General features: G+C 45.3%; 1 pseudogene; it reads right to left on the minus strand.

Annotated features, from left to right (window-relative positions):
• Nucleotides 1-8,653: 8,653 nt before the first annotated feature.
• LOC134470792 (protein S100-A10-like) lies at nucleotides 8,654-10,915 on the minus strand (annotated as a pseudogene).
• Between the last annotated feature and the right edge of the window lie 16,144 nt (nucleotides 10,916-27,059).

Raw genomic sequence — 27,059 nt, forward strand, 5'->3', positions numbered from 1 at the left:
TATCAGCAGAGTAATCCTGAACTGCAAGCAAATCAGCGTTGGGGACCACAGATTCACAGTGACTGGTTTTGCAAATTTTCCTATGTAATGAAAAGAAGAATTGGAATTGTTGGTACAACCCATCTGGAATTTCCTGTTGACTTTTCTAATCAGGAGATCATCTATGCCTTCTTGAGTCATCTCAGGACTACACTCAAGGTCGAGATAGTTCTAAGCATGAGATTATCTGCCTCCTTTTGAGTGAGTTTTGGGATGAACTGTTATCCTTTACTAGCCCCACCTATCATAGGATACACAGAATAAATAGTGGCTGCTTTGGGAGTGAAGCGGCTGAGATCGAGAGACATGGACTTCCCAGCCATTGTTGGAATATTATACTTGCCTCTGCTTTCTATTTTTCTATTTTTCTCACCGCATTCTTGAGACTGACAATCGGGACTCTTGGTTGGGTTCTTGATAAATCAGAGGTTAACATATCATCAATACAATGAAATAACTGCATATCCAATAGAACTCACTTGCAGCCAAGTCCTTTGCCAGCAACCCATGGCACAAAATAAGGCTGTGCAGTAACCCTGTGGCAATACAGTGACTGTCCATTGTCTTCTTTTCTTGCATGAAGGCAAACTGTTCTTGATTCTCAGCAGCTTTGAGATAGCAATATCTTTATAATTTCAACTGCTGGAGGATACTCAGCCCCCGGAGGCACCAAGTACTAGGAAGGTCCGTGATACAAATTTATGAGGCAGATGGTCTATACTCAGAGTCACAGTTGCCAGTTTTGTTTTGATGGTGCATCCCTCATAGCTGTCTATGTAGTTTGCCTTACCAGGAAATGTGCAGTCTGTCTCATGTTCATTGCTGTGAGCATGAGACATACATTTGTGGCAAGTACAACATGAGCCCACTGCTCCTCCAGCATGCCCCTTAACTGGGCACCTCAGCCTGCCTCTAGTCAAAATTAAACACCTGCATGGCAACATCTGCAGAGGCGGTATAGTCCTGTAAGTTTATAGCCTGGTTTGGACCATTTGGTTCCCTTGGAAGTTTTTTTTGCCTCTGGAACTGTTGAATAGGGTGTAATTATCTTTAAAGGATTAACAGTGTATCTTTTGGCTATTTTGTGTTTGCTCCGGCTTCTATTTTCACCTTCCAAACTCCTGGCACCTTCTCTTGTCCTTAGTGTCTCTTACAGCAGTGCTGTGGCTGCCTCTTCCTCCCGGCCTTGGGCTTGCTCCCAATGCTCGGTTTGCCGCTTGGCTCCCGGTGTTGGGCCAACTCTGGTTGTCCCAGCAGCCTTGATCAAGTGCCTCCCAACTGCCTCTCTGGCCAACTACTTTCATCAAGCAGTGACTTTCCGTGTGGAGCTCTCATATGATTTGCACCTATTTCATGTCCTCAAGGTCTCTGGCAGTCCCTGGAGTCCCTCTAAGTTGCCTGTGCTGCTGTCATAAGCCAGTCTCTTGTGTGTGGTCTGCAGCCCAGTGGGCTGCTTCCCTTATAGTGGCCTCGACCTCTAGCTCTGACTTGCATTTAGATTCTGTTTTTATCTCTGGCAAGGGCACCACATTTGGGCCTGAAGCCCCAGGAGCAGGCTCTGCCTCCATCCTGGCTTCATTACTGTTCTTTACCTTCATGGTCTCTGTGGGCTGCATCTCATTGCTTTTCTGTCTCACCAGCCGCTCAGTCTCTTCAAACCCCAAGCTCTTCAGCCCACGGAGGTGAGCTGTTATCTTGGCAGAATATATTCTTTTCTGGACATGATTTACAAGCAGTGTGTAGCTCCTAACTCTGCTGAGCTGTCTCATAACTCTGTTACAGGCTACAGTTTTCTTCCAAGGGAACCAAATGGTCCACGGTCGACTTCCTCAGGCTCTAGAGGGCCATGTGGTTCCCCAAGAACTCCAGTGAAAGAACTCTGTACAAAATCAAAGGTCTCATGTCAAGGGAATTAGATAGCCCCAGAAAGTACCAGTTAGAGCTGGACAGGTATGGCTACAAGTCCAGCCTCCATTTTAGGGTGCTATGCTCCTCAAACACTTACAGAGATTGTCCCTGTCTCCACTTGCATCCTGTTTGCCAGCCCAATACATATAACCACGTATGATGTCTGAGTTGGGGTAAAGCTGATAGAAAGTGTGATACCTAGAAGGAAAAAAGGACAGGAGGACTTCCTAGAGTCTACTGCAGTGACCACTTCTGTATCTCAGAGGAAGTGAAGCCCCCCTGCTCTCCTTTTCTCCTCAGAGCCTCTTCTAGGCTCCTCTTCACACTCCCTGCAGCTTCCCTTGCTCCCGGCAAGGATGACATAGTGGAGGCAACTCCTGCCTTGGGGCAGCCATTCAGCTGGGGCAGCCGTTCCCTGCCCCACCCCATCAAATGGAAGCGCATATATGGCTACAAGAAAGGACCCCAGGGCCTCATGCCCTCAGGCAGAACAGCGCAGCTTCCAGGTCTGCCTGCCCCACCACCCCCAGAACCTCCAGAACGGAGTCCCCAAACCCACAGTGCGTGGAATCCAACCTGCCGTCCCCTCCTCTGGGACCCACCTCCCCACCACCTCAGGTCCTTCCATGTCCCCACTGTGCACACTGCAGCTTCTGCCACCAGTGCCAGGCTCTCAGCCAACACGGCCACAGTCTTGGCTCCCTAGCCAGGGTCAGACCTCACTGTCCCCTTCCGTGGACACCTCCGCCCCTTCCTCCCCGCTCCTGGGACCTCCACTGGCTCCAGTGGAACATTCTTCCCCTGTGCCCAGGCCCTTCTCACGGCCCCCGTGTCAGCCATGGACACCTCCAGCCTGCCTGAGAGATTCAGCTTCTCCACCCATTTAAAAACCTTCCGTTAGATCTGGGGCCTCCATCCAGTCCATATTTGGGGCTCCTGGTGGGCTGCAGCAGTACAGAGACTCAGACCTCCCAGCCCTCTCTAGTTTGGAGACAGAGGTTTCACTTCCTGGGCACTTCCTTCTGATTCTAGCACACCCTCCTCAGCCAGGTCCTCTTTCCCTATCTCTCAGTCTCCCTAGTATCCCCACAGATGTCTTGGTGGTGTGGATTCCTGCACCAACACACATGTGGACAGGAACCCGTGCCCCTGGAACTCAGAGGCACAAGAGAATCCGGGAAAACAGCCCAATTCATATAAAACAGTGAATTCAAAGGCTAGGAGCCACCTCCTGCTCATAAATAAATTACCCATAGTAATTTATGAATGCGGGCTGCCTGTAGTCTGCTATCTCTCCCCAAAACGAGCACTGTTAGTATATATTACAAACATACATGACACTAATCAAAATAAATTCATCATCTCTTGGGCTTTGTACAGGTTAACGATTCACATAAGAAACATGTCCTCTGTTTTATCTTGGACCTTTTTGCCTCAAACCAAGCATATCTACTACTAGTTTTATTTTTAAATATTTTCTTGTAAACACAATAGAAGCAGGAAAGACGGCCTAGGCACAGGGAGGCGTTGTGCACGCAGGCCTATGTAGCCATGGATCCACCATGCGAGAAGTCTTTCAATATCTTGCCCTGTCCCAGGCTTCCCGGCCCAGCTCATCCTCCCAGGAGCCTTATAGGTAGGGGTCTCAGGTCACCCTGGAAAGTGGATACCTGCAGGGCACCAAGAGAGCTCCCTACCTTTCTCATGGCCCTCCCAGATGGCCTCTTAAGGGCATGTACTCTCTCCCCACAGCAACTCCAGGTTGAGAAAATTTGTAACATGGAGAAAAGCTCCTGGCCCCGGAGTCCAGAGCATAATTTAGAGGGCGTGGGCTCAGGAATCTCTCTCCCCAGGGACCCCAACTATGAGTCCTGTCTTGGGTACATCAGGCCACTATGTGAAAGACTGGACAAGTCACTTTACCCACAGGACTGATGGAAGGAATCACATTCATATGCAGGCTGAAAGCAGTGTTCTCCATCTTCCATGACTTGTAGCCATCCAAGGATCCTGGATGGAGGAGGGAGCTGAAGGAGATAACTCCCTGAGGCCAAGCAGCTGGGCAAGTGGGTCTGACCTGTCAGTCACAGAGATCCAGGACATGTGCCCAAGTCTTGCACTTGGTACCAATCAGAGTTCCCCATATTCACTCTGCAATGCATGTCTTTTCAGAGTGCTTCTCTTGTCTTTTCTTGCCTTTAATTAATGTAAAACCTTGTTACTTTGTTTCCTGTCTGACTTTTTAACAGTCTAGGAAGGAGCCCTGAGATTAAGTTCAGCTCCCCGGTACAAAGACAACAGAACCACTCCACATATCTGACTCCTTTCTCAAGAAGGAATTGAACATGTATGTCCGCTTATGAAGCGCCAGGCATTTCCCCCAAATGTCATCTGTACTTGCTTAGCTTAAGCTTCATAGCACAGGACAGAAACAAGGCAGGAAACAAAGTACTAAGGAGCAATGTCCCTTTCCTAGGTTCATATGGCTTCTGAGCAGGACCTGGACCCAGGCCACCAGGCATCAGCCCCTGGCTCGCAGGAACCATACTGTCGCCTCTCAACAAGCAGAGGCATCTTTATCTAGTGGGCCACACACTCTTGGTGCCCCTCGGGGTAGGGACGATCAACATATGTGAAGGTGTGAAAGCAAACCCACGATATCACCCAGACAAACTTCTCATGCTAAGATTGCCCTGGAAATCCTTACTCTCTAAAACATACTTCCCTAGTGGTGCCTGAGCTACAGAACTTAGTGCAAAAGTCCTATTCCACCAGATTCCTCCTCCTGTGAGTCAGTGCCCAAACCCCAAACCAAAACCTCTTGTGCACATTTCCTAGGAGGTACTAATAAACACATCCCAAGACTTTGATGCTTGCTATGACAAAGGTAGGAAAGGTCTGGCCATCTGGGAAAGAACATGTTTGTATACCAGAGTAAAGCATGGTCACAAATATAGCACACTCTGAATAGAGGGGCATGGTACTTCTTTTTGTTGGGTCATTTAAACATGAAAAGAACAAATCAGATTCCCTATCGACTTCATTTCATGCCCCCTGCCTGTGTCCTGTCCTCTGGCCCAAACTTGCCAGCTAGGGGATTTGAACAACACAGTACCCTCTAAACTTGTGTTCACCATTTCTAATGGCTCAGGAAATGTCAAGGAGTGAGCAGTATGAGAATTTATTATTTCCCAAGTACCTAAAATTATCCAGGCATAAAACAGTCATTCAATGTGTGCAGTTGGTTGTCATAAACTTCCACAGAGCCCAGCAGAGCCCAACAGAACCCCAGTCCATAGCAAGTGTTCCCCATGTAGGAAAGCATCCCCGATTTCTTGGAGTGTTTGGAGTTTCTCTTTAGTATATCCTCCTGGGTTCTTAGACTGCAGAACACTATGACTGCTGCAGGCTGACAAGGAAAAAGGAAATTAAAGGCATTTTTCAGAGAAAGCAACCAGGTGGTGAAGGAAGGGTTGAGAAAAACAGTCCATGGTGCACAGAAAAAGTCATAGACATAACGTCTGCTTCTTAGAGGAAGAGAACGATAAATGCATCCTCTGCTGAGGGTTTTGGAACTAGAGGCAGAGGAAGTGTTCTGGAGACCAGAGAGCGTGCCCGTCGTGTGCTGGAGATCAGAGAGCTCGTCCTGTCCAAGAGACATTGGCATTGGAAGAGTAGTATAGAGATGAGGGCCCAGGAGGATAGTAAGGCCAGCCAACAAATGAGTCAACAACAGGAGTTCAATAAGCAAAAACTCAAAAGAAAACCTATTTAGACCCAATCTTTTAAAATAAATTATAATAATTTCACATATGTATAGAGATATGTAGTGCACACACTTACATGGATATCTATCTATCTATATATTTTCACCAATTAAAGAAAGAAGTTCTAATATGTCCACATGAGGCCTTTGAATTTTCCTTTATGCATATTCCAGAGACATGGAGGCTTGGCCATTTGACAGCAAGGTGAATTACTGAGCAGTAAAGGCATACATGTGGAATGCTGAAACATGGTAGTCAGACTGAGGAGACGGCGTGTCACTGATCTTATGTTTGGTAACAAGAAGACAAGAAAAAAATAGTAGTGAAGAAATGTGAGTCATGAAAGCAAGACCCTTCTCTACCTGCAGTGAAATCAGGGTGACAAAATTTGAGACACTGATAAGGGGAGCCCCTGGTTCAGGAGTCCAGAGCATGATGTGGAGGCCACGGGTTCCCCCAACTCTGTGGACCCATTTTGGGTTCATCTGCTGTCCAGGTGACACTCTGGACAAGTCACTTTACCAACAGGGCTGATGGGAGATGGCAGGAGTGAGGACAGACACACTCACTGGGCTACACTGCACAGTCCACCCACAGGCTGGGAAGTAAGCTTCTCTGTGCTGTTCCCTGCAGCCAGCCAAGCTTCCTGGATGGAGGGAGCCACCCGACATGTCTGGCTCCTTTCTCTAGACTTTTAAAATTTGAACGCATGCGTGCCTGTATGAAGCACCAGACACTGTCCCATTAGTCACAGCATAAGACTAAGAATCAGGCCCTCTGCACAGTAGAGAAGGGGATTGATGACAGGACGTGGGGATGTCCCTCTCCTGGGCTCACGGATGTTATGGTTTATATCTAGTTCCCCCACCCCGACCTTCATGCACCTTAGGTATGGTTTCTGGGAGGTGATGGGTCGTGGGTGTGTGATACTCATCACTGGATTAGTCCACTGATGGGATTATAGTTGGGTGTGATGTTGGGAGATGAAACCTGGTGGAGGAGATGGGTCACTGTGGATGTGGCCTGGAAGGATATATATCTCTCCTCCTGTCTTGATACCTCACGGCTCCCTGCAATGCCATCCCGCCATGATACCAGTTGACTATTGGAAGCCTCTACAGATTGTGAACCAGAATAAATCTCTCCTCTTTTAACTTGAAGGTGATGGGTACTTTGTCTCAGCAATGAGAAAGAAAATGGGAATCTAGGTGAGCTCTGATCCCTGGCCACCAGATACCAGCCCCTGATCCTCCCACAGTCTTGCCTCCTATTAATAGAGCTGTGCCCCCCCATACTCAGCCCAAGTGGGCACTTTTAAGTTTGCACCCCGCTGCAAGAACCTTCTGCCTAAACTTATGTCGGATATAGCCCCTCTGAGGTAGCTAGGGAACGAAGACCAGAAACAGCACCTGAGGAGATATTAGCACATCAACATTTCCAAGATCATGGCTCAAGGGTAAAGACAGGCAGTTCAAATATAGAATATATCAGAAAAAGAATCCGGGGTCAAGGAAATCACCTGCCTACGCCCAGTAGAAGTTATACAGCTTGGAAGTGGGCAACTGGCCAACATTAGGGGAGCCATGAACCCTTCCAAGAGCCCCACCTCAGGCTCTGTGCCTAAGAAGTCACACAGCAGAGGTCGGAGAGAGCAAAGACTGCAGTTCGCATAGCAGGGACTGAAGTTTTGGGGACACAAGCGAGGAGGTGCTGGCTCAGAGTAGTTGCAGCCCCCGCCTGGTCTCAGGAAGACCTCAATCTACCTGCTCAGCAGCCAGTCCGATCTTAAGTCAGTGAGGCACTAGGAGCCCAAAGATTTGTACGCAGTATTGAAACAGAAATCCTGACCTCACCTCAGCCATTTTGTTCAATGAAGCTGCAGCCCTTCTGTTCTCTACCACCGAACTCAGCTAAATCATACCACTACTCATCAAAGTGAGACTTCTGTGAATGTGCTAGGAACAACTTTGCTCAACTGTGCTCACCAGAAGAGTTTCACTGTGCCATGGCCTTCAGCTAAAGCTCATCTTGTTTTTGTAACTTCTGTTTGCCACCCTCTAAATAAGACCACCTGTCTGTAATCAGTGCCTCAGATTTGGAGATTACTCCTCTGGAACCAGCTAGCTTCAATAAAATTTCCTGTCTTCTCCTCAACTCTTGGCTACTGTTAACTCAATTTTCCCACAACAGTCTAAACCCCAGCCCAGCAGGCCACCTCCAGGCCTCCGGTCAACTGCTCCATTCGTCTACGTTTAGCTGGTTCTAACAAAGCTATTTATACGACCATCAGTTGGCAGTTGGTTTGGCAGTTGATCAGAATGTTGATCGTTGGGGGGGGGGGTCACCAGACCACAAGAGGCCAGTGCTTTGGGGAGGAGAATTTGAACCCCCTAGACTCCAGTGGGACTTCATCTGGGGGAAAGGCTTTGTCTTGGGGGTCATAGATTAAAATGTAGAACTGAAAGCAGAGTCAGGATCTAGTCCACTCTTCAGGGTAAGGTACTCCCTCTGTAACATCTGTGGTTGCCCTGTGGCCACCACAGAGCAGGAGGCCTTGGGGGAAGAACTGAGGCAGGTCCTCTACTCTGTGTCTAGGGTAGGATCTAGTGGTCCCAGGGCCTCAGGGACCTCAGTCTCCAGGGAACAAACTACACTCCCTGCTTTATATTCATTACTGTCCAGGGATGGCACTGAGGAAGTCACTTAACCTCTCTGAATGTTCGTGCCCTGATCCATTAAATCAGAGTCCCAGCTCCTGCTCTGCTAACCTTGTACCTCCAGAGATGTGCCATGAGACACTGCCGGATGGAAAGACAGGGCCACCTTCCCTGACTTGCTTCCCATCTCCTCCACTGGAGGCCCTGGTATCAGGTTCTGTTCATTCTTCCAGACACAAACTCATTGAACATTTGTGCAAGTAGCATTTATGAAGCACCCAGTCACTTACCTTCAGGTTTTATCTGCATTTATTTATTTTGGCCACAGAAAGTCAAGCCAATCCCAGATGATTCCATCCTGTAACCTCCAGATAGCTTTCATCTCTGTCATTACTTCCAAAGTTCCCGAGCAAGTCAGCAAAGTATGCAAAAGTGGGCATGCATGGCGTTGCTTTGTATAAGCATCTCTCTCATATCCTTGGGTCATTCAAGGAACACTGCTACTTCTGTGCTCCAATCCAAATAAAGCCTCACTCAGGTGAGTGACTCTGATTCTTATCTCCCATGCTGCAGGCAGAGCAGCTCACATTGGTAGGAGTAGGGGTTGCCAGGGCTGAAGAATTCTGGGGTCCTAGGGCAGAGCCATCAGCACCTGACAGATATGGGCTGCAACTGGCAACAGACTTTGGTAAAGGCCAGCAGTGCCGACTGAAGTTAGCTGATAGTCACTTACCTGTGGAGAACCCTGGAGAGGCAGCACAAGCTGCTGGGATTTCTCCAGAAAGCAGTCATGGCTGTCAAGCTTATATGGGCTGCTGGGAGCTGCTGCCAAGAGCTATGGCATAAAGGGCTGAGAACCACTGCCAAGCAAAGCCTGGTGCCATTAACATCAAGGGAGCTACATGTTACTCATTCATGATTTCTATCACAGTGAACAAAAGGCCCCCCAGTCTGACTGGTGACACATGTACCAGTACACCAAAATGAAACTCATGACTCTGAATAATTCACTTGCCCACTTCTTGATTGGGTCTTTTATGTTAGGTAGTCTAAATTTTTCAGTTCTTCCTATATTCTAGAAATTACTCCTGAGTCTGAGAATAGCTTGCAATTTTCCCCCCATTCGATAAGTTCTCTTCATGCTACTAGTTGATTCCTTAACTGTGCAGAAGCTCTTTAATTTTTTGTTTCTGTCTCAGATTCAGAACTAAAAAAAGACTTATTTATTGAGGGCAAGAGGATGCAAAGAAAATAAAAATCAAAAGCTTATCTAGGATTTAATTAATTTTCCTTTCTCTGCTTGCCCAATGAGAGGTGGATGTTATTTGTGCATTTTCTAAGGGTCCTGATCTGCTCACGAAATCTGTGTACAAGAGGAAACTGAGGGACAGCCACCGAAGTGGCCCTTTGGGAGAACTGTCATCAGGCCGGAAGTAAATGTTCAACACGGCCTCCTCCTTTCCGTTCTGCTTCACGTGAATTACAAAATAATCATCGCACACAGTGGTGAGACCTGCAGTTAGTGAAAAGAAGCTCTGAAAGCCCACTTTGCTATCTCGGTTCTGGTCCGCGTCCATCATAATTGTGTCCACTGCCAGAGGGAGGGTGTTTTTGATTTTCCAAAAATCCAGGGAAGTCCTTGTCCATTCTAGGGTCCTTCTTCATTAAGTAGCCTTTGTTCCCAGCAAATCTGTGCAGTGTAAACATCATGGTTTCCGTGGTGTGTTCCATTTGGGATGGCATTTCCGTGAGGTCTGCTGAAGCCTCGGCGGGAAGGCAAGCCAGGCGTGCAGGCGGAGAGGAGCACCCTGCAGGCAGTGTGCGTTTGTAGCTGCAGGGGCTTTTTAATTTGATGTAGTCTCTGTTCTGGATTCTTGCTGTTATTTCTCAGGCAAATGGAGTTCTGTTTTTGGTTTTTGTTTTGTTTTTTGTCTTTTTGACACAGAGTTTCACTAATGCAGTTCAGGCTGGCCTTGAACTCACTTTGTAGCCCAGGCTGGCCTCAAACTTGCAGCAATCCTCCTGCCTCAGCCTCCCGAGTGCTGGGATTATAGGCATGTGCCACCAAGTTGGGCTTTTCCTTTCCTTTTCTTTCCTTTTTTTGTGACAGGGTCTCTCAATATAGTTCAGACTGGCCTTGGAACCCATTATGGAGCCGGAACTGGCCTCAACCTCACAGTGATCCTCCTGCTTCAGCTTTCTGAGTGCTAGGATTATAGGCGTGTGCCACTATGTCTGCTTGGGGTTCTGTTTTAAAAATCTTTTTTTTTTTTTTTTGTACCAGGGATGGAACTCATGACCTCGTGCTTGCCAGGCAGGCGCTTATGCCACTAAGCTAAATCCCCAGGCCCCAAAAATCTTTTTGTTGTATCTATGACTTCAAGTCCTTTACCTATTTTGTCTTCTAATAGTTCAGTGTTTCTGTTTCAATGTTTTGATCACGGATTCACTTTTAATTTGAAAGCTATGCTGTTTAAATCTTGGGCAAACAGATGCAGTTTCCCAGCACCATTTGCTGGATCTGCTGTCTTCTCTCCACTATATGTTTTTGGTCTCCTTGTCAAAGGTTAAATGGTTGAAGATGTTTCCGTGTCTGCCGTTCTGTTCCATGGACGCACACATCTGTCTCCGTGCCAGTGCCAGCCCTGTAATCACTGCTGCTTTGCAGTCCAGAATGAAGCACGGTACTGTGATGCCTCCTGTTTTGTTCTTAATTGCCCAAAATTGCTTTTGGTGCTCTGGGTCTTTTCTGGTTCCACATGAATTTTAGTATTACTTTCTCTAGATTTTTTTTGGGCAAGTGAAATGAACAGAATAAGAACTACAAATGGCCAACAAATATATGAACAAATATTCAACATCCTTGGCAACTAGAGAAATGCAACTTGGGGAGGTGGGTTTGAGAAAGTCTCGCTATGTAATCCAGGCTGGCCTTGAACGCACTATAGAGCCCAGGCTGGCCTCAAAGTCACGGTGATCTTCCTGCCTCAACTTCCTAAATTCTCTAATTGCACTACCAGGCTTGCCTGGTTTGAGAAATGCAAATTAAAACACCACAAAGTGGGGCTGGGGATTTAGCTCAGCGGCATAAGCGCCTGCCTTGCAAGTGCGCGGTCATGAGTTTGATCCTCAGTACCGATAAAAAAAAAGAAAGAAAAACAACACAAAGTTCCATTTTACACCAAAAAGAATAGCAATTATGAAGAAGTCAAAAAATAACAAATGCTGGCATGGCTGTGGTGAAAAGAACCCTGCCTACATCCTGAACTAGTATGACCAATATGGAAATCAATGTGGAGAGTTCTCAAAGAACTAAACTAGAAATTCCATCTGATCCAGCTATTCCCTCTCTAGGTATCTTCTTCGAAGAGCTAAAGACATCACACTATAGCCATCCACACATATCAATATTTATAGTAGCACAATTCGTAATAACTAAATGTGGAAATAGCTGGGGCACCCATCAATAGATGAATGAATAAAGGAAATGTATTTATACACAATAGAATACTACTCAGCTGTGAAAAGGCTGATTTTGAGACATTTATAGGAAATGGATGCATCTGGAAAATGCTGAGTGAAATAAATGAGTCACACAATCTAAACACAAAAGAGTGGGAGGGGGACAAGTTGTATTATGTACATGTATCTACTTCCCACAATGAATGTAAACATGGTGTACTGCAAACGTATACTAATAAAAGACAAAAAATGATTGCCCTTCGTCTCCCTCCCAGGGAAGCATGAGGGAATCTCCCTCTGATCCTTACCCTGAGAATGTGGTGGAGTGCACGATGTAAAACTCCACGGCCGCTCCCTACCTAGAGTTTTACACTGAGCCTCTGGAAATTAGTCAATTACAGTTTGAGTTTTCTACCCAATTTCTGGCTCCAGCAGAGACCTCTGCCAAGTCAGGCTCTGACTTGCTGTACATCCCCGTCTCTGCAATTTGCAAAGCCCTGCTTTGCCCTCTGATCTCAGTGCTCCGATGCGCCTAAGGATGCAAGTTTGTTCAGCTTTCTTCAGGTTGTGAAGCTGAGGTGATGCCTTCTAAGTCTAAGACACATTGGACTGCAGAGTGGAAGTCTTATGGGGTGTGATCAGAAAGTACAGTGAATTTTTTTTTTAATTTTAAAAACTGGGATGCTGTAAAAATCAGAGTCATTAATTCTCAGACATGATCTCCCATGTTTGAACCCACTTGCCACATTCTGAGGCAGTCCTGCAAGTCCACTTTTGTGAGTGTCTTTAGTTGCAGTGTCAAGGCTGCCTCAATATCCTGAGTTTATTCAAAGCATTGGCCTTTTGTAGTTATTTGCACTTTGGGGAATAGCCAGAGGTCACATGGTGCCAGATTCAATGAATAATGACTGCGAATACGGTAGAAACATTGTACTGTTTTGTGAGCCTGCATTTCCACTGAGTGACTTTTTGATCACACCTTGTAAAAACACTCATGAGAAAGGACTTCTGGAACAACTTCAGAAAACGGTAAAAATGATAGAATAAATATGTTCAAAGGGACGGGGAATATTTGGAGAGAGATTAATGGCAATATGAGTTTGTTGTAATGGATTGTTAATGTAAACTTTCACAGTATACTCTGATCACACTTCCTAGCCTCACATCCTCTTCTAACAGTATTTTATATTTAGTAAAGTGGAGAAATATAGCCACGTGATATACCTGCCTTTCTTAAATAAATGACCCAAATTCAAGAATGTTATATCCTAGAATTAACAGCTTCCTTAGTTACAGAGCAAAGTGAGTTTTCTTGTCTTTCCTGTCCTGGGAGCTTTAAAGCCAGGCCAATATTATCTCAATGCAGTTCCTACTTCAGTGACCACCCCAAGATGCATTAACGTCAAAAGGGTCAAAAAAAGAAACTGCAACATTAAGAAGGAAGAAACCTAGAGTTGTGGCCATCTGGGGACATGAGGGGGGATGGCGCCCACTGTACGTCAGACAAGTGGGCATCTACTCAGCGGTAAGGGTGAACTCCTCTCTTTTCTCCCCTGGGTGCACCTGGTCCTGAGCGTCCATTCTATAAACTCAAAATACAATTTTAATATGCAAGTGTCTGTCCTTGTAGCCATGGAGGCCTGCAACTGCCCACACTCCAAAGCTAGACCCTGGAAACTGTAAGCATTCGAGTCTCCTAAGTCACAGCTCCTACAACCAGGGCTTCCTTACCCTGGATCTACAGAACACAGACACAGAGGGGAGAGCAACATAAAGGAGCCAGAGTAATGCTTCAATACACATTGCATAGAAGATGCATGAGAATTCTAAGCGGGGTGTTGGGGAGGGGAGTCAACCGTAAGGACCAGGAGATGTCCTGCCTGCTCCAGCACAGGAGAGACATGGGAAAGGCCTCCATCTACTGTCACAAGGCCCTTACCACCAAAACTGGGGTGGGGAGGCCTCAAAGGAGTGACCTCTTGACGCCCAATAAATCTGAAAGGCAGTCTGAGGAAATGGGATGCTGTGTCTCTGATCCTCCGGTTAGCTTCAGGATTGTACAGATCAGGGCAAAACCTGGAGTTCACCTCTAAGCAGGGTCCACATGAGGCCAGTCTGGGAGGAAGGGGATACTCTTCTCTCAAGCCACCAATTACATTCCAACCCAGAAAAGAATGACAGAGTGGATGCCCCATAGTTCCCTGTCCCACCCAGAGAGATGATAAAGAGGTCACAAAGGCTGGGATCATCCTTCCTGTGCCCATCCAAGACAAAAGTTTACCAGCACTTGAAGCCCTGGTGGACTTGAAGCTGGAGTGACACTGCGCCTTTGAATTGAAATTGGGGGTTTCTATGTATGTGCAGGCCTCCAGGAATGGGATTAAAATGGAGCCTGCAAACACAGGGTTATGTTTAGCTCTGAGTCCTTTCACCAGGAGGTTCTCCAGCCAGGGCAGGGTAGGCATCCAGGACCTAGCTTCCTCCAAAGCATGCTACTCCGGCCCAGTAGCACCGTCTCCTCACAAAACCCATTGGTGCCACTGAAGCTGCTGACCTCAGGGGGCTTCAACCCACCAGTATTGAACAGGGCTGCCTAGTATTGGGCTGAGTGTCAGTCACAGCACCAGGCACACTAGCAGCTGCAGATCCAGAGACAAAGAGTGTGAGCAGAGGCTACTTGGTACTGGTACAGGTGCATAAAAGAGAATTGGTTTGTAAAACTCCCAAGCATTGCCTGTGTTGGGCTGTGACAGGCTGGCTGCCTGGAGTGCCAGGTTGCTGCCAGGGCTGGAGCCTACCTACTAGAGAGGACTGGGAGGTCTGAGTCTCTGTGCTGCTGCAACCCACCAGGAGCCCCAAATATGGACTGGACGGAGACCCCAGATCTAACGGAAGGTTTTTAAATGGGTGGAGAAGCTGAATCTCTCAGGCAGGCTGGAGGTGTCCGTGGCTGACACGGGGGCCGTCAGAAGGGCCTGGGCACAGGGGAAGAATGTTCCACTGGAGCCAGTGGAGGTCCCAGGAGCGGGGAGGAAGGGGCGGAGGTGTCCACGGAAGGGGACAGTGAGGTCTGACCCTGGCTAGGGAGCCAAGACTGTGGCCGTGTTGGCTGAGAGCCTGGCATTGGTGGCAGAAGCTGCAGTGTGCACAGTGGGGACATGGAAGGACCTGAGGTGGTGGGGAGGTGGGTCCCAGAGGAGGGGACGGCAGATTGGATTCAGGGGCGGTACAGTCTAGTCTCAGGTCCCAGCCGTGGACGGCTTGGTGTGCGGCGGTCCCGGAGTGGGGACTTGCACCGGACTCTGGTGAGTACAGAAAACCCCGCGGCTGCTGGGTTTGACCAGAGAACAGCTGGCCCGCCACCACGGGGAAATCAATAACACAGAATCTGGTGCAGACATATTAGCCTGGCGGCAGAAACCGCAGCTTGGTAACATCATCAGGTCCCCCTGTAGGGAGGGCTGGTGGAAGACATCTTGAGTCCTGGCAGAGTCTGATTGCTTGCTGGCTTCAGCTCCGCACGGAGAACTTAGTGGGAGCCATCTTGGTTTTGGGCAGATCTGCTTTTCTAGAGCACCTATCACAGAGAGGTTTGGAAGAGAACGGCTGGGACCTGGGCAGAATCCTGTGCCATTACCCAGCTGCTTCTGATTCAGGGAGAACTGGCAGGAGCTACTGGGGCTAGACCAGGCCTCTGCTTGGGGCCCAATGGGCGGATGCAGAATGGTCACAACTCAGTGACAACCAGAAAGTACAGCCTAATTTATGAACTAACTGACACAGAGGCTAGAGACTAGACTGTACCGCCCCTGCATCCCAGCCTACCCCAGATAACAGCAAATTGGGGAGGACAGCAAAAACTCAAGCCAGCACGCTTCTGAAAGGCCCTAAGCAATTCGGAGAGGGCCAGAGAACTCCAGGACAGTCTGAAAGAAACCAGAAACATGACAAGAGATAAAAATAAAAAAAAATCTCCAGCTGTTCAACAGGAGAAATTAAACCCAAGAGAACTAAACACTGAAGAGAACAAACACAGTAACCATCCATTGCTCGACACAGCATCAGCCGAAATTAAAAAGTATTTACATGATCTCATAGAGGAATTTAAAGATGTACTCCTGATCCAAGTGAGGCAAGATATAAAGATTAATTAAAGAAATGACAAGCCCCGCCCAAGAGAACACAGATGGAAGAACTGAGGAAATCAGAAAAGAAAGAGAAGCATCTGAAGAAGAATTTAAGCATAACTTAGAATACATGAAACAGATCCAAAGAGAATATCAGGAAACTAAAAACTCCATTGAATATTGGCAAAATGCCTTGACAGAAACTAAAGACAACCTTCTGAAACTTGAAGAGAGATTTAGGGCTTATGAACGTGAAAGAAAAATCCTCTTAAAAATAACAAGGAACCAGAAAGAAGCAATTCTAAAACTGGAAGATGATAAAAAGATGCATAACCTAAGAATAAAGAATGTGAGTGAGGAAGCAGGAACATCCAAAAATGAAATACAAAAAATATTCACAGAGATATTAAAGCAAAATTTCCCACGTATAGCAAAAAGAAATGATATCCAGATAAAAGAAGCATACAGAACGCCAGCTACCTACAACCAAAACAGATCTACGCCTAGGCATATAATAATCGAGATCCCAGAAATCCACCAAAAAAACAGAATATTAAAAGCAGCCAGAGAAAAGATGCAGGTTACCTATAACGGGAAATCTATCAAAATAACAGCAGACTTATCAACACAAACTCTTAAGTCAAGAAGGGAGTGGGGAGAAATATTCCAAGTCCTGAAGGAAAAAAATATGCAACCTAAGTTCATATATCCGTCAAAACTCTCTCTAAAAATTAATGAAGAAATAAGATACTTTCAAGACAAGGAGGAACTGTGGGAGTTCGTGGCCACCAATCCAACCCTACAGAGAGCGCTGAAGGACATTACAGAGAAAGAGAGGAAGAGATATCAGGATTACAGCTACAGTGGCAGAGAGGCCTCAGTGTACGGGGCAGACCATGGAATGAGGGAATAAGGTGGACAAATTATAGCAGAAAAGTGGAGTAGCAGACATGAGGCAGAGACGGTAAGCTAGTCTTTGGTAGAGACAGCTCTGAAACTATATTTAAAAAAAAAAAAGCAGAGGTCATTGCTAATGGTGTATAACGATTTAAAAGACACAGTAGTCCTAGTGCCATATTTAGATTGAATTAAATTTGTTCTGGTCTGTCCACTCATATCAGATTTGAGGACACAGACCTCTAGAACCAAAAATAGCAGGTTATACCATGGTAACTATCCTTATTTTCCTATTGACTTAAGCTGAAATCCTGTATTACTTACATTGTCTTACTATGACTGATCTTAATTGTATCTGAATCATAAGACTATTGGTTGGCATTGACTGATCCTATTTGAAATCGGTATGTGTGTTAGAATCAACCCTAAAAGTAGAGGAAACTACTCTGAGCATGACAGGATGTAAAGGATATCCATACTGGTATGAACCAGTAACAGCTCTCAAATACTACAATGCAGTCAAAGATAAGTTTTTATAAAAATAGGTGATAGTATATTTAACTATAATAAGCCAGTGTTGTGGACAAATCTATTGAAAATAACAAGAGAAAACATAGTAGCTACGGAAGATCATTTATATTATAGTTTTATAAGTCTTATCCATTGCATGTTTATCTAGGAAATTGTTTCGCTGTCTTGTTATGACTTGGTTTTCCCTATAATACAGAGAGGATAGGAACAAATACTCTGAGGAAGAGACCTGAAAAACCCGAGGCTTATTTTGTAGCATTATAATATAAATTCTAGTAATCTATTGCTTGCTGATTAAAATGACTCTGGACTGGTTTCTTCAGCTCAACTTCAGCATATGCAGAGATGGGGACGGCTATCACAAAGAGAATGAGAGATGCGATGGTAGTTGGAAATGTCTTCCCTAATCTGAAACTTGAGGACCTAAAAAGACTCCATCATCCTGTAATGATTTGATTTGTTCTATAATATGCAATAAGTATAGAAAGTGGGTGAAGTTAGGGACAACTATTTGTAAGAAGCTAGAGACAGTTAGATAAGGTAGATCTCCAGTGGACTTGCTTTGAAATCTGTATTTCTTTAAATTGTTTTTTATTTTTTTTAAATGTTCTGTTCTGTTTTGATATGGTTAACCTTATCCTCTTAGAGATGTAAAACAAATAGGTGGGACTGATAATCATATTACGGAGCTTTTGTTCAGCCATAAAGCAGAATGGTTTGTAGGGTCACTTTTTTGAATGTCATTCTAAATACTTTAATTCTATAACCTGAACAGCCATTTCGAAGAAGACAATTTGTAACTCATCAACTGGCAATTTCTTACCTTTTGTTTGTCTGTAATTTAGTATTATTTCTACCCTTTTTTTTTTAATCTCCATGTATTTTTTTTTCGTTTCCTTTTCTTTAAATAAAAAAAACATACCAACAGAACTCTACCAAAAAATACTTTACCTGAATGATCGTACCTAAGGCCGTCTTCACACACGACAAACCCATGGTCTGTACACACATCGCTCACACTGACAGCACACAAGTTTAGTCTTCCTAACCTTTTTGTTGGACATACTTGACATCTTGCTAGTCTTGCTGCTTTGTCAGGAAATTCTTAATATATTATACAGTGTATGGTTAGCAGGAACATAAAATATCAATAAAATAAAGTATTACATCCTTTAGTGAATTTTTGTTGATGCATTTTGTCTTTGTCTTTTTGAGACAGGGTTTTGATATTCAGTTTAGGCTGTCCTTGAACTCACTTTGTAAGCCAGGCTGGCCTCAAACTCATAGTGGTTCTCCTGCCTGAGCCTCCCAAGTGCTGGGATTACAGGTGTGTGCCACCATGTCCGGCTAAGTATTCTTAATATGTTTTGCACGTTTAGAATAAATATCACATTTTAGCTGTGTACTTGCTTACAAAAGCTAAAAGCTGACATCAGAAATAAAAATCTATATGAACTACAGTGTAAATACAAACAGAGAAATAATCTTTGTTTTACCTGTCACCCCCAAATCTGTCTTGACATGTGACAATTGCATGCCCCCCACACAGGTAGCGCTTACACTATAAGCACATATGTTTTGTTTTCCTGTCCTTTCCTGTAGGGCAATCTTTCTGGTTTTCCTGTTGTCCTACTAACTCTTTGTGATGCTGTGCCTGCCTGTTCACTTGTTAGCTCACCAGCGTGGTCCACAATATTTTGTGTGTGTAATTCTTGGGGCAGAAAGACTTTGTTTCTCTTTTGCTGTAAATGATCTCTTATGAATGCCAGTTTCAGTCTCCTAAGAAAATTTCTCTGTGATATCTTGCACTTGTAATTTTCTTTGTAAACTATCAAACTATCCATGTCGTGCATGTGTAGGATCAAGTAAAATACAACCATTAGCCAACACTTTGTGTTTTGAATGACTTCACAGTTGATGTATAGCTCATTAACAGCGGCTACTCTGCTTTTCATTTTGTTGTAGAAAGTTACCATCTCAGGCTTCTGTTTTGTTGAAGTTTCCCTACAATATTTCCATCATGGTGCAATATTGACATCAGCAGCACCAGTTTGTTTTTCTTTGCCATATCTGACATCAGTGTTATATCTTTCTTAAACCCCAAGATTATATTATGCAATTCTCTGTTTTGAAATTACAACATTTCATTTGGAAGTTCTGTTTTGTTCCTGTGCACAGTTCCTATACTAGTCAACTTGCTCAGTTAGCAAAAGTAACATCAGCTGGAAACTGGGAGGTCAACTGTCAAATGTGACATTCCAATCACTTTGGGAGATGAGAGCAACAAGTCTGTTCACAACATCATTTGGTTTATTATTGTACAAATAAGGACCTGGTGGATGAGTTCCAGTGTAAGTTTCTAAACTGCAAGAATAATAAGTCTTGGCATATACAAGGACATGGAATTTTATACTATATTTTGAAGGTTTTGGGGGATATATACTGCCTGAAGCTACTGCAGTCATGAAATGCTGCGAGGTGATCATCAATAGTTATGTATTTAGATGGTGTGTACATTGCTTGATAATTACCTACAAATCTCTCAAGCCATGAGTGGACAGCAGCCAGACTATCAGTTCTTTTTCTTTTTTGGTGGGTGGTTTTCTCATTAAATCTCAGGCAATTTTGAGTGAAACAAAATCTCCTCAAATGTCAAGCCTACACACATCGATTTTCCATCTTTTACATTCTTGTGATTACCATGAGAAATCCCTGCAAAGTACAGCAGACCTATGAACACTTTGAGTTCAGCTAGTGAGGTGTCACAATAAATACATTTTTGAGTATGGCTACTGGTACATGTAGAACATTTTACTCACATTTCAGCATGTGTGTATTTCACAACATCTTGTAGCATTTCATCTGTTACAATTTTTAACATTGAATGTCAATGGCTATTGGACAGCAATAGTTTTCCACTTCTGTCAAGATAATCACTATATTTTCAGATCTAAGTCTATCATTGGATCATTCCATTTGGTTGTATGACCATTTTTTTCCATTTCTACTAGTACTGCTGTTTTCTTTGTCCTCTAAATCAAGGAGGTCTGCATTCCTGGTGTCTGCATCAGTCTGGTCTTGCTTCATTTCACTGTCATAAGAACCTCAGTTCCCATGGCCAACATCAAAGTAATTACCATCTATATCACCCATGCGTGAATGATGTAATAATTCACTTTTGAGCTCCTCCAAAACTGGCAAATCCTGTTTTTTTATGTGCCATTGTACTGAATTAGGCTATTTCCACCAGGAAAATCAAAAGAAAACTTTTTTAAAAAATCCTAGTGCTTGCGTCAGCAGCACATGTACTAAAACAACCTAAATGCACAGAAATTTTGTAGCTAGCGTTTCACGGGTAAAACTCACTGGTTGCTACTTTAGCTCTCCTGTACACACCTTGTCATTCCTCTGCCAAGTGAGTAAATTCACAGATGGATTTTGCTTTCCCCATGTGCAGATACAGTGAGACACACATTCCATTTATTTTAAAATGTATATTTACAAAACAGAAGGTTGGTATGGGCATATTTTACCCCTGCAATACTCAAGTAAACCTATACAAAAATTGTTGGAGAACTATGTGGGTAGAAATCCCAGTCTGACACTTTTGCACACATGTCATTCATCACACCAAGTGGGTAAATGTGACCATTGCTTCCTGTATCCCCCAGGTACAGCTACTGAAACTATAGCTGGCTACTATTATGTTAAAGTACAAATTTAGAGTAGAAAACTATGGGATGGGTTGTTGAAACCCAGTGTTTTATGGGTCTACTCAGTCAGGGACTAGAACCTCCAAAGCTAACCAAAGTTAACTTCCTTCCTTCCTTCCTTCCTTCCTTCCTTCCTTCCTTCCTTCCTAGCTTTCTTGAGACGGAGTCTCCCTGTGTAATTCATGCTGGCCTGGACTAACTATGTAGCCCCAGGATGGCCTCAGACTTGCGGTGACCCTCCTGCTTCAGCCTCCCAGAGCTGGGTTTCTTTGTATTTAATTTTCTTGACCATTCATGGTTATTTTGACTTTGGGGAAGAGCCAAGAGTCACATGGTATCAATAAATAAGGTAGATGAGACACATCATATTTTTTGACAGCAAATGAAGAAATGATGATAAAATATAGTGTACTGTTAAATTTTCAGTTATTACAATAATAGACATTCCCATTAATTACCCTCATAATACTTTCTCCACCCCCACCCCCTTCTTTGGAGACAGTGTTTCACTAGGCAGTTCAGACTAGCTTTGAACTCATTTTGTAGCCCAGGCTGGCCTCAAACTCATAGCAATTCTCCTGCCTCAGCCTCCCAAGTGCTGGGATTACAGGCATTCCCTACCATGCCTGGCTCCCTCTCACTTTGAAACATTTATCACATTGTTCCTGTAATGTCTTTTTTGGTTTTTTTGGTTTCTTTGTCTGAGTTTTTTAGAAGAATCTGGCTTTGTAGTTCACACTGGTCCTGAACACACTATGTAGTCCAGCCTTTGGACTATGTAGTCCAGAATTTGGAGTGGTCCTCCTGTCTCGACCTCCTGAGTGCTGCGATTATAGTTATATACCACCATGCCCAGCTTGTAATGTGTCTTTTATTATTTTTTGTTTGTTTGGGTTTTTTTTTTTTTTGAGACAGGGTTTCTCTATGTAGCCAGGCTGACCTTACACTCACTATGTAGGCCAGGCTGGTCTCAAACTTAATTCTCCTGCCTTAGCCCCCTCCCACACTGAGTGCTGGGATTACAGGTGGCAGGCATGCAACCACCACACCTGTAGTTTTTTTGTGTGTGTATAGAAATTGAACTCAGGAGCTGATACTTACCAGGCAGGTGCTGTGCCACTGAGCTAAATCCCCAGCCCACCTGGCTTTATGACAGTAAGGTTGCTTTTTTAAATTTAAACACTATATCTTTCCATCATCCCTTGAATGAGGTATAAATGAATTTTATGTTTAGACTTGAGTCCCATTCCCAAGATACTATATGCATGTAAATATTCCAAAATCTAAAATTCCAAACACTTCTGGTTCCATACTCCAAATGTAAATGTATTAATACTGAAACAAAGATTCAGTAGCCATAAATACTACAATCCCCTTTCAGTGACTGCTCCTGTGATCGCAGCTGCTCTGGATTCTCTCTGCCTGCAGCAGACAGCTCTGCAGATCAGGGCTGTTTGATTGCTGGGGACCTAAACTGCTCCTGCTCCTCCCTGAAATAAACAGTCGTTATTGGCAGCAGCCACTACCCCTGGGGTGCTCAGTGCTCCCAACGTATCCCTTCAGTCCCCACTGCATGACAGCTCCATCTCTCTGGGAGTCAAGCTCCATCCACCTCTTGTTATCTGGCATGAGAAGCCAGCGGGTCCAAAGCGTATGCTCTTACCATGCCCTGGTGGAAGCATTCCTCTTCGAGGAACTCAAACATTTAAACCACCAGGCTCCAAAGTTGCCTGGTTGGGAAGCAAACTTGCTAGTGGATTTCTGGACCCCTAAATCCTGGCTAGGGGTGAAGTGGCAGCGCATGATGGTTGTCAGGCTGTGTCTTCACTCTGATTTCTAGCATCATTCCATTGCACCCCAGGCATAATCTGTACTTCAGCCCTTCAGCCCAGCATACGTGCACTTCTTATTCTTGTTTAACTTTTTAAAAATTTATCACATAACACACACATACCCTCCTCATTTCACAGACATAGGCCATTGTTCCTACCATTTTCTCAAGCAGCTCTGGAAATCTTCATGGCTTTAGTTGCGCAGCCATGGTTGCCTTGGTGCCCTGAACTAATTCAAAATGTTCATCTTAGAGGCTGGGGATTTAGCTCAGTGGCATAAGTGCCTGCCTTGTAAGCAGGCAGTCATGAGTTCGATCCCTGGTACCAGTAAAAACAAAAAAGACCAAAAAAAAAAAAAAAAAAAAAGCATTATTACAAAATGTTCACCTTTCGTGGTCGTTTTGACTTTGGGGAGGAACTGGAAGTCCCGCAATGCCAGCTCTGATGACTAAGGTGGGTGAGGACACACTGTAATGCTTTTGTGGGCCTTCCTTTCTGTTGGAGAGCAGTTGGTAGCCGCATTTACCAATTTTTAGTAAACCTTGTAAAGGCATTAAAAAGAACTTCCAGAATTGCTTCAAAAGTTGCAGACACACCAGGAGTGGTGGCACACGCCTATAATTCCTAGCACTCTGGAGGCTGAGACAGGAGGAACTCAAGTTCAAGGCCAGCCTGAACTACATAGTAAGATCTTGTCTCGAAAAAACAACAAAGTGGCAAAAATTATGGGATATGTATATCTGAAGCAAGGAGACACAGGAAATACTTTGATATGTATTTTACTGTAATATATTTTTAATTTAATCATTCACTGTAGATTTTGCTCATACCCTGTATGCTTGAAAAGAATGTACACTTTTGCACTTAGATCTTATTTTGGTCCATGGAGGCCATTAAATTAACTGCCTTGTTCAAACATTCTCTTTTTTCCCTCATGATTATGTCATTAATTACAGAGATGTGTAAAAATCGGGGAGCATCCATGCACAGACAGGAGTCCCCGAAGCGCAGCTTTCTGGAGTCTCAACAGCTGGAGTTTTGCTCTCCTGGGTGGAACGGGGCTTGGGGTTTGCAGAACAGCCATGACAAGGAGAAGGAGACAGACACACGAGCACCAGACGGGGTTTTGTGATCCTGCTGCCCCAGCTCAGCCCATCAGGCTCAAGGCACCGCCTGCTGGTCTCTTGCCTTAACGTCAAAACCACACCGTGAGGGACAGCACCCCCTTCCGAGGCAGGCCGGGAGGGCACTGTCCCCTGTCCTGTTTTTATCTGTGTCAGTAGATCTATCAGGTCTTTCCTTTCCCTCTCTTTTACTCCCTTTTGCCATGTAGTATGGGAAAGTGAGCTCCTGAGCCTCTTCCACTGAGAAAGCGAAATGACAGGGTGTCCTGTTGTCATCTTGAAATTAACTGCAAGCTCCTCCCACCCTACTCTTCTGTGAGCTGGGCTTCTGGGTCCCCTGACCCCGTGAGTGAGGAAAAAAACAATGGGGAGGCGAACCTTGCCCATTGTGAGGGTCTGGTTAGGCCTGGGGTCTTGTGGCTGGGAACCAGCTTTTAGAGAACGTGGGCTCAGAGAAAATCATGTTTGGAGTGCTTGGGGAAATTTGTTTTTAGAAAAGGTGTAAATGAAAAAAAAAAAAAAAAGAAAAAGTGTAAATGTGTTAAATGTTTCAGTGACAACAGAAAAGCATAATACAAAAAAAATAGGGTTGGACCTTCTGTACTCTCCCACTCTCCACTAGCCACAGTACTGGCTTCCTCCTTGGTTCAAATCCACCTGACACCCAGAATTCAGCACAGGACGAGAGGAGGGTGCATGTGAAGGGCACCAGGCCTCCTCAGGGTAGCGAGCCTGGGACTGGGCCCCCACCTCCACTTTTACCCCATGGTCCTTCAATGGCCAAGAGTGGAGCTTCTCAAAGGGCATCCTTCCCGCCACAGGAAGGCAAGCTCAGGGAACACAGTACCTCTATGTGGCTGGAGCTTGGAGGACTTGGGGTGGGGCAGAGTAGGTTCAAACCAGAAGGGACTTGCAGATTGATCCGGAAACAGAGATGCCCAAAAATTTAAGGGGATGTTTTGAGGGATGGGTGACCCCATCAGACTTGCAGAAAGGGAAGATTGCTCAGGCTACAAAAAGGGGAAAAAAGATGGAAAATTGGGTTGGGGAGGAGACTGAGAGAGATGATAGCAGAGAGATGATAGCAGCTTCAACTAAGGTGGGCACAAATGAGAGGAGGAGGTGGTGCCGGGAGATAAGCAGGAGCAGGACTGGGGGAAAAGGATAAATGAGGAGGCCAGACAGGCAAGGGAGTCTAGTCTCTGGCATGAGAGCAAAAGCCTGGAGAAAAAGGCAAGCAATAGGAGACCTGAGATGCATCCTGTGGATGTAGAAGAGGGAAAAGCTGCTGGTTCACACAGCAAATCCTGGCGGAGGGCAGCAGGGATTCAGTACGCAGTGACACCTGCAGATCTTGCCCTTCAGGCCCAGTCAGGCAGAAAGGAAGATGAGTAGAGAGACATTAAGATGCTTCTGGCCATCTCCAGGGGAAGGACAAGTTAGCCTGGCTACAGGCAGTGACAAAGGAGCGCAGGGTTTTAAAGCCAGCCAGAAAAAGAGCGGGGGGAGGGAGGAAAGGAAGAAGGAGGAGGAGGAGGAAGACGAGGGAGGTGGAGAGAGAAAGAAGATGAGGGACGTTGAGAGAAAAGGAGGAGAGAAGAAGAGGAGAAAGAAGAGAAGGGAATTCAACAAGCCTCAGGTGTGGATCTCCCAAGTGCCTTTCAAATGGTCACAGACCGCCACCAGGTGGCGCTCTAGACTTCCCCTCATGTCCAACCACCAGGAGGGAGGCATGACAAAGCCACCCGACTGCAGTAACTGTAACAGACTGCAGAAAAAGCAAAGAACAGTTGAGCCCAGGGAACCTCAGAGGGTCTCCAACACTGCCCCACCCCCAGCATTCAGAAGATAACGCCAAGTGTTTGGCCTTTGTGGTGCAGAAGGGGCAGTCCCCGCAAGGCATCTTGGGACAAGATCCTGTACCACCTTGTACCCCAACCTCCCACTCACCAGACAACTTTACTTGCTACCAGATACTAAAGATTGGGTAGTCCTCCCAGAAGAAAAGGCCTTCTTTCCCCATTCCCAGAAAATCAATCCATCCTGCTTATACGGTATTGGTGGAAATCCACTTGTCCCCAAGCACCAAGCAACTCTGAGTGGACCGGGGCCACTTGGTTTTCACCGAGGCCCCTGATGACTGAACCCCATTGAGAAGTCTTGGTTGCACATGGCTGAGGCTCCGGCATAATATCCAGAATTGTTCCCCTTGGCTGTGGGGTGGATGCATTTCAGACCTTGAGCAACTCATCCAACTTCAGTTCCCCAATCTGTAACCATAGTGGCCAAAAGTGACCATCTTGAGCCTTTGCAGTGGTAAGCCCTCTTCCCACCCTCAACCCCCCCCCCCAAGCAGACACAAGCAGTGTCTTGCGGGTGTGAGGGAGATTGACATGGAGAGGACTGGCCAGGGACAGACACCGGGATCAGGAAATCAAAGGACTCGACATGTTCACTCAGGGAAGATGGGATGGATCTGTTATCACTGTTCTTTGCTATATCTGGCAGTGTTTTCTAAAAAGCAGGGCATAATGTAACATTCTACGTTACGCTGAGAGAACTTCGAGAGTGATTAAGAACAGAAATTTTAAGAAATACCTTAGGTCTCAGGGTGTAGCTGAGTGGTAGAATGTATACTTAGCGTGCATAAGATCCTGGGTTTGAACCCAAGTATCACACACACACAAACTTCAAAACACCAACAGTGTGAAATATGTTGGTACGCCTTACACCTGTGAGCCCCACGAGGCTGCGAGATGCCTCATTCCTCCAAGTTACAGCTAAGGACACTGAAGCACAGGTTATGATGTGAGGAGCCCAAAAACAGTGAGAAACAGAGATGAGGAGGAGCAGGTGAGTCCAATGTCAGACCTCTAGTCCACCCAGAAATGACGCTCCGTACGTAGTTAGTAACCCATAGAGACGGGTAGGAAATAAGCATGGCCTTTTTTGGGTTAAAGGAGTTAATATAGTAAAGTTAAAATAAATGCCTTGCTCAACAA

The sequence above is a fragment of the Cavia porcellus genome, unplaced genomic scaffold (genome assembly GCF_034190915.1).
Source record: "Cavia porcellus strain 051 isolate PalLab524CR breed Dunkin Hartley unplaced genomic scaffold, mCavPor4.1 scaffold_16, whole genome shotgun sequence".
Taxonomy (NCBI): Eukaryota; Metazoa; Chordata; class Mammalia; order Rodentia; family Caviidae; genus Cavia; species Cavia porcellus.